Source organism: Mus pahari, chromosome 12, assembly GCF_900095145.1.
Source record: "Mus pahari chromosome 12, PAHARI_EIJ_v1.1, whole genome shotgun sequence".
Lineage (NCBI taxonomy): Eukaryota > Metazoa > Chordata > Mammalia > Rodentia > Muridae > Mus > Mus pahari.
Window position 1 is genome coordinate 54992606 of NC_034601.1, and position 6887 is coordinate 54999492.

A 6887-nucleotide genomic window follows, 5' to 3' on the forward strand; every position below is an offset into this window, starting at 1 on the left:
TCTCTCTCTCTCTCTCTCTCTCTCTCTCTCTCTCTCTCTCTCTCTCTCTCTCCTTCCTCCCTTCTTACCCCTTCCTTGTGTTTCTCCCCTTTCCTGAGTTTAGATTTGGTAATCTTAATAATTAGTTAGGAAAGTTGCTATAGTTATGTGCCCAGAAAGAAGAAACCATAGAAACCCTCACTTTGAAGTGCCAATCATTGCAGGGCATGAAGGAGACAGAGACAGAGACAGACAGCAAGACAGAGAGACTGAGAGAGATACAGAGAGACTAGGAGAGATTAAACTTTTATTATTATTATTATGTGACTTGGGAAAATAAACCTATAAAACTAACCATCATATAGAATCCTAGACTAAGTTTGAATTGTCACTCTGTCAGGTGACTCAGGGCCTTGGGAAGCTTGAGTGATGTTACCCATAGGGCAACAAGAGGTTTCCTTCCCTTTTATAATTTTTTTCTTTTCTTTTCTTTCTATCAGTTCTCAAGGAAATTCTCTCCTGTGAAGAAATGTAGAGTGTCATTTGATATCTATTTGGAGATTTTCCTAAATTTTGTTTTTGTCATTATGCCAAAGTGAGCTGAGGATACATTATGCAATGGTCTTCTAAAATGTTTTTGAACGTATTGGAAAAAAATACCTCAAGTGAGTAGAATTTCTTCCTGAGTAAATTTTTAAATGAAACAAAAGCTTACCAAGGTTATTCGGTGCAAAATTTGAGAAAGATATTGACAATGATAATATTTGCAATTTTATATTTCCAATGTTATATTTTCAACTGAAAATATTTTAAGGCTAGCCACTTAAAAGTACTCTCTCTGTACTTCCCCTTTTAATTTCTTTATATCTGTTTCTAAATGTAATATCCTAACTAATAGATAATAAACCAAAGATCAGTTGAAAATAAAGAAACAAATTTTCACAGAAAGCATTGGGGGAAATGATCAAAGAGTTAAAATTTCGATCAAATAATTAAAGGAAAATAGAAAAAGCATTAAGTGTTAATACATTAAATATTATATTTGATTATTTTAGCCTTCTTTACTGTAATGAACCTCCCAAAGTTAGATGCTGTATAGTAAAGAGGTTTATTAAGCCCACAAGCTCAGAGCTGAATGTCCAAGATCAGGCAAACTCATCTCTTCAAATTCTCCAATAACATCAGAGAGAGAGAGGAAGCAAAAGGTAAGATGAGAAGCCAGAGATTGAGGAGGAGATTTTTTCATAACAACTTATTCTCCTAAATACTAAGGATCTATAATAACTATCTCATGTTCTTCTGAGGGGAGCACTTCCTGTGACTATTACTGTACACTCCAGCTAGGCTCCAAGCACTTTCCTCTAGCCTTCATATTCTCACAATGCCTATCAAGCTTTCAGCCCAGGAAACATATAGAACACAGAACACAGACTCATGTTTTTCAATAACATGATTTCTGTGCCATAAGAATAATTTAAGAGGAAAGCAAAAGTTGAAGTATATTTTTAAGTGTTGAAAAGATAAACCTGAATGGTGATATACACCATGTATCTAATCTGGGACCAAGTGTGCACATAAGCATCTTTGTACTAATGCTTGTTCTCAGTGACTTTAGGAACACTTCAGCCTTGGTTTCCTCCAAATGTATTGCATCTTACAATGTTGAAATTAGACTGATGAAGTTCACAAAAACTACAATACCCATCAGGCTTCTCACCTAGGGGATATGACCAGCTCCTGGGTAAGAGGAGACTCTTTTGCCTGAATGTGGAACACAAAACTCCAGAGCTACAGCTTTGGTGGTGATCATTCCAGTTGGGATCAGCCTTTCAGATCAGCTGCCTTTCGTTTTTTTTTTGTTTGTTTGTTTTTGTTTTTGTTTTTGTTGTTTTTGTTGTTTTTTAAAAATCCTTCTATAAGGATACCAATAATTAATAACTTTGCCGTGCCATTCTTCTTAGAATTGCATATTTTGTCTCTGGCCAGCATTCAGTGCTGTAGACTGATGTGTGTGCACATTCAGTCAGGAAATACCCTATAAGGGAAGGCTTCAGGGTTTGGCATTAGACTTATTAGTCACCACCCACAGAAACCTATTTCTTTTGTAAAAAAATCATGTTTGCTGATGTCAAGTGATGTCCAAGTTCATTCACTAATATTTCCATCATGGAAATTTGTGTTACGGAAATTATATATACTTTTGCAAAATAGATTGCCCCTGGAAAAGAGCAGATGAGAGCAAACACAGGGACCCACAGCCAGATACTGTGCTGGGAAAGAGAGACCTAGGAGCACTCAGCTCTAAGTGGGATGCCTCCATCAAATCCCACCCCTCAGGACTTATGAAGCCCAGCAGAAGAGTTCAAAAGCCTGTAAGAATCAGAGGGGATGGATAATACAGGGAGAACAAGTCCCTCTAAACCAACTGAAGTATGTAGATGGGAGCTTCTCTCGGACTCTCTTGCTTCTGTTTGTTGCCTTGTCCAATTTCGATAGGATGGTATTTGTTCTATCTTTTTATTTGATTTTGTTATATTTTGTTTTTATCAGTAGGAAGTCAGCTTATTTCTAATGAGAAAAAAAAATGGGCTCTGGGTGGGTCAGGAGGTAGGAAGGAATTGGGAGGAATAGAGTGGGGCTAAACAATATTGTATGAGAAAAGAAGCTTTTATCAGTAAAAGTGGAAAATAATAACTAAGAGTTTAGAAATTATTTTTAGGCATCTAATTCTCATTATAATTATGATAGTGAAAATCATAAAAATTACCATATTTTAGAAGGAAAATCTCTCATGGCAAGTGATTCTTAGGTAAAAACTTTATAAACATGCATGTATTCTTATACACTTGTATATGGGAATGTATTTATATGTAATATATTTAGAAATTTAAGACAAATACAACCTCATTTGGAATTTAAGACAAATACAACCTCATTTGCCATTTGGAATGGCAAGAAAGGAAAGAAAATGAGATCTCTAATTGTAGACATGGCTCATACTTTAGGAACACTGGCTGCCCTTCCAGAGGACTTATGTTTGGTTCACACCACCCACATGGTAGCAGACTACTATCTAACTTCAATCCCCATGTGATCTGAAGTTCTCTCCTAGCCTCTCTGAATACCTGTTATGCATATGGTATACACACAAACATACAGGAAAACACCCATCTATATAAGGTAAATGAACAAATAAATATTTTTAAATGTGATAGATAAATATGGAAAGATTATAATGTGATAAATAATTATGTTATGAGGTGTTTAAAAGACATGCAATGTAGTAATACTATTTTAAAATAAAATAGTTAAAATAACTTATATATGATATATATGAAATAATTTTATAATATACAACATATAATATGATGTAGTTATATATAAATATACATGATTCTGTATTATATAGAATTATATTATATATACATATATAATAGGTAAAAATACATTATTCTATGAGAACTCACAGAATTAGTAAAGTGTACAGTTGAGAGCTGGACATATTTGTCTCTCCTCAGTATAAACTCTTCTAGCCACAAATAATTTAATAACCTTGCATAATTAAATACCTAAATAACATACTATTTATTCACTGTATAATTGTAAACAAATACCTGAAAAGTCTTAAAACATCACTTAAAAATGTGTAAAGGACAGGCTCTAAGAAACAAAGAATATATGGAGAATATCCACATTCACTGTTTGGACATGTAAAGGGAGATTATTTAAAAATATCTCGATAAATCGGTTCTATTTGTGAACACATTTTACAAAGACTGTTCTTGAATTCTAAGAGAAACTGGAATTTGAAATATGTCAATCTTTCTCAGTAAAAATCTTATACCCAAGAGGCACCTAAATAAAAGACTAGAGCAAAAAGATATTCAGGGTGATATGTCCAGTATAAAGATTAACAAGTACGTTAAAAATATTTAGGTGTGTGTATTGTTCTCAAAACAGAAAATGAATACATAATTAGCAAGCAAAAGACTTCCTTTTAAAATTGAGCTAATTTTTCCATAAACACTGAACCCATCTGCCTTGTGCCTTCTTCCAAAGATGTCAATCATCCAGGAGCTTTGCCCTTATCTCCAAACCTCCCAGCATACAGGGTTTAAATCCTTCACAGGCTCAAATTCTTTAAAATGGTTTTGCACAGGCATTGGCAAGAGGAAGAGAAGCAGAGAGAAGGGCGGATGGAGAGCAAGCAGATAAAGCTACAGAGTTCAGGCTAAAGGCTGTAAGCCATAGGATCTAGGGAATTTAGGACGGTAAGGACTACAGTTTGGCTTAGGCACAGCTTTATACAGAACAAGACGGTGGGTGTCCTAATTGTGTCATTGTAATATGAAATTCTCATATATATATATATATATATATATATATATATATATATATATATATGTATATGAGATTGGGATTTTGGTGTCAATAATTCCAAAATGATTGCCTATTCATATATGATGAACATGGAATTGCAGCTTTAAAATAAGAGAGACAGAGAGACAGAGAGACAGAGAGACAGAGAGACAGAGAGACAGAGAGACAGAGAGACAGAGACAGAGACAGAGAGAGAGCACGCGAAGTAGATAGCCAACTTGGAAATAGATTCAATTCAGATACACCCTGGCATTCTTACCACTAATCCTGATCTTAAGACTCATTCTTTTTATTTCCTCAGAAAACATTTGAATATTGTAATTGACCTAAAAACTTTTCTTGCTTTGTCAATAAGTCACTCGTTAATTTCTTCATAAAACAGCAGAATATAGACATGTAGATTGATAATTAGCTCCAGATTTATCTGTTCAAGCTGCTTTATTGATGATAGATATAAAAAGCCATCACTTTATTTCAAGTCTGGCCTAATGTCTCCAAAACAAGTTTGTAATTAGTACAATAGGTGTGCGGGAATTTAACTGAATAAAGTTAGAGATAAATGTGGTCAGATATTTTCACTAGTTCCTATGGAGATTTTCTGGTAATCTATTTAACCAATTTTGATGATCCAATTGACACTGGAAGAATTATTTCAATGCATTCTCTCCCGCAATAACAGACATGTGAGACATGTAAGAAAATACATACAGGTATTCTCAGCATATGATGAAGACAACCAAAGTTTTTATGTTTTTTCCCAATGTTAAATGTTTTGGTATCATACTGCTTTGTTACACAATTTCACCAAAGGTGGCACTTGATTTAAGATTTTGAAAATTAATTTTATTATGTAGCAAGATTTTATATTTCCCACAAATTACTTTTTCTAAATGATCTTTGTGATATACTTTTAATAATCTCTCAAGTAGACTTTTCAGGGGAATTCCCATTATTATAAAGTATACTTTTCTACTATAGTTCTTTAAACAGCAAAATAAGTAATTTCTGAATGAAATGTTTCACAGACTCAACTGCCACAATTCATCTTTTAAATCATAAATGTTATAGTTCTAATATTAAAATATGTATTAAAAACTTTGATCTTTAAGAAAACATGATACCTTAACTTTAATCATAAACAAAAAAGTAGATATGACTTTCATCTCAAACACTAACAGAAAGTATCTAAGCTAATTCAAAGAGCACAGGCCATACCATATTTTTCACTACCAGTCTGAGAATATAAATTTTAGTAATACAAAAATGCAATTGTATATATATGATACTTAAAAATTTAGATGAACTATTATTGAATTTTTAGGTAATGGTTTAATATTGACTTGCCAGCATAGATAGATTTAAGCCAAAACACTTTGTAAACATATAGATTATAACTATATTACAAATACATATACTTACTTATTTAACCCACCATAATAGCTATAGTGTGTTATGAGAAACCCTAACAAAATATTAACCAAGTCATTTTATGATTGTGGAACAGCACTACTTTCCATTGTGCAAATACAAATTTGCTCATTTTAAGCTTTTTCTTGATTTCATTAACTAATTTTAGTTACAAAATATGTGGCTTCATTATTACTTTTTCATGCATGTATTTCAGTATAATTTGGTTATGATTATAATAGACACTAATAATTATTTTAGAACCATTGTAAGAGGCATAAATAATTGCTGATACTTTATATTATATACATGAGTCACTTTTTGTAGGACTGATAATGAATATATATACTTTTTAATTTTTTTTAATTAGATATTTTCTTTAATTACATTTCAAATGTTATCCCCTTTCCTGGTTTCCCCTCCAACACCCCCCAATCACTTTCCCCCTTCCCGTGCTCACCAAACAACCTACTCCCACTGATTCCTGCTCCTGGCATTCCCCTACACTGGAGCATAGAGCCTTCACAGGGCCAAGGGCCTCTCCTACCATTAATGACCAACTAGGCTATCCTCTGCTACATATGCAGCTGGATTAATGAGTCCACCATGTGTTGATTTACTATGATGTAACATTATTTTTTTAACATTTTTTAATTATTTTCTTTATATACATTTCAAATGCTATCCAGAAAGTTCCCTATACCCGACCCCCGCCCCTGCTCCCCTACACACCCACTCACACTACTTGGCCCTGGCCTTCCCCTGTGCTGGGTCACATAAAGTTTACAAGACCAAGGGGCCTCTCTTCCCAATGATGGCCGATCAGGCCATCTTCTGCTACATATGCAGCTAGAGACTCGAGCTCAGGGGGTACTAGTTAGTTCATATTGTTATTGCACCTACAGGGTTGCAGCCCCCTACAACACCTTGGGTACTTTCTCTAGCTCCTCCATTGGGGGACCTGTGTTCCATCCAATAACTGACTATGAGCATCCACTTCTGTGTTTGCCAGGCACTGGCATAGCCTCACAAGTGGCCGCTATATCAGGGTCCCTTCAGCTGAATAATGCTGGCATGTGCATTAGTCTGGGTTTGGTGGCTGATGATGGGATGGATTCCCG